At 31.5% G+C, this 2,124-nt stretch overlaps 1 long non-coding RNA gene across 1 annotated transcript; it reads left to right on the top strand.

Moving 5' to 3' along the window:
* Nucleotides 1–220: 220 nt before the first annotated feature.
* LOC143049037 (uncharacterized) lies at nucleotides 221–1,684 on the top strand. The gene is made up of 2 exons (XR_012970016.1): nucleotides 221–338; nucleotides 1,542–1,684. It is a non-coding gene; the product is annotated as an uncharacterized LOC143049037 (long non-coding RNA).
* The last annotated feature ends 440 nt before the right edge of the window (nucleotides 1,685–2,124 follow it).

Raw genomic sequence — 2,124 nt, 5'->3', positions numbered from 1 at the left:
TTGTGAATAACGCCTTTCCCTTAAAACTTGCCCCCTTTTTTTTCCATGGCTACTGATGTCAAATATCTTGTTTTCATTTTTTTTTTCTTTTCTTTATCAATCCAAAGAGGTGTACAACAGTACATGAACAATGCTTGAAAACTTTTAATATAAACAACCGATAGATCTATTGGAAAAGTGATTTAAATTTTCGCGGCATTTTTAACTTTTCTATTTTAAGGATATGCGCATGCGCAGTCGTTTTGTTGCCAAAGTTTGAATATCCGCTAACGAGATCACTGTGATTGTACAGAGTTTTTATCAATATCTTTCCTGTATACAGCTTTTACATTTTAATCGTAAGTATTTAAAGTAATTGATGTGATTACGGTATCGTATTTAAGAAATGTGAGCATATCTGAAAACTGTACTGAAAAGTTGAAATTTTACACGAGGAAAAGGGGTAGTTTTATAACATGTTACCCATTCGTAAGATATCTCCCAAGGTCTCATGAATTTTTATCATTGACTATTAAAATCATCATATGATTGAATCAAAAGTAAAGAAATTTTAATCGTTTATTTACATGATCAATTCAGTTACACTAAATCTCCTAAAAAAGGGGGGGGGGGGGGGAGAGGCTTGTTTACAAAATTGGGATCGAAAGGTCAGACGCTATGCTTATATGACATACCAAGTTGGACCTTTAATATTTTAATGTCAAAATTGAAGTGGAGTTTTGGCACGGTAAATATATATGAAGGGCATATGGGTCGGTAAAGAGTTTTTTGCCTTTTTATTTCACATGTTATGATGTTTTATTTCTCGTTTTCTTGTATTTGGTGCAACGTACATGTACGTTATTTTCGTTTCCCCTTATTCATTTTCCGTGTTTTTGTGTTGGTACTCCTAGTTTCTCGTGTTTGTCCCAAATTCAAGATAATAAAAAAAGGGACTCAATTTCGAAGTTAGTTTGGAGATTGTTTTAAATTATGTGATACCAGGATATTAATTGCAATCAAGTTATGAATACTTTTTTTCTCCCGAATCGGATGCAACTAGCAGACGGGAAAAGGTGACTGCAGGGTCTTCGTGTACATTATCATAAGTGTTGTGATCTCAAATAACAACTGATTAATTACTTCAAATTCTAGTACTTTTTCCTTAATATTTACGTTTTATTTCTCATGCTTCATTTACCCCAATTTGAATTTTACGTGTTTCCCGGTTAAGAACCCCCTTTACCACCCTTGTATATGTCATTTAGACAGATATCCATGCAGCAGCACAAATAATACAAAAAAAGATATAGATGATAAACCTTCAATTTGTTCAAATTAAAATGTAGTATTTAGGATGATTTTCTTGCAGATTATACCTTCTGGTATATATAAAAAGAAATGTAGTTGAGACTTAGTTGAGACATTTAACTGTCATTTAATTTTCACAGGTTCTTATGCTTTTGATTTATACTTTAAAATAATATCATTATGAAGTTATTAATTGTTAAATATGTTGAACAGAATAAAACTTGACAATGTTATAACTTTTGATGTTGTAGATGTCATCATCAAGACCTAGACGGAATCACTGAACAACACGTGTTTGACAAAACTACAAATTTTCTAAAATGGGCTCCAAAAAGACAAAGTGTGAGAAGAAAGAAGTTGAAGTTTTCACTATTAATAAATAGATTTATTTTAATTTTATTGTATTGAAAATTTCTCTATAATCAGTGGTTGGACATTAGAATACATTGTACATGGGGCAGGAACAGCAAACTTTGTTTTATATTTTGATCACTCTTACATTTCAAATAGACCTTTGGCAAACAAATGTGTTATAAGGATTGTGTGCTTTCGAAAATTAGGATATGAAAAAGAAGATGTGGTATGATTACCAATGAGACAACTGTTCACAGGAGACCAAAATGACACAGACATTAATAACTATAGGTCACCGTACGACTTTAAACAATGAGCAAAGCCCATACTGCATAGTCAGCTATTAAAGGCCCCAGCTATAATAGTTCAATATTGAAAATATTTTTTTGCTGATTTTTTCAATAATTCTCTTGGACGATAATTTCTGTTGTTATTTGCATATCGTTGAATGTTAAAAAAATATCGGTGGTTAAATTATGG

The sequence above is a fragment of the Mytilus galloprovincialis genome, chromosome 10 (genome assembly GCF_965363235.1).
Source record: "Mytilus galloprovincialis chromosome 10, xbMytGall1.hap1.1, whole genome shotgun sequence".
Taxonomy (NCBI): Eukaryota; Metazoa; Mollusca; class Bivalvia; order Mytilida; family Mytilidae; genus Mytilus; species Mytilus galloprovincialis.
The sequence above is the reverse complement of the archived record's forward strand: the minus strand, read 5'-3'. Positions and strand labels throughout refer to the sequence as shown.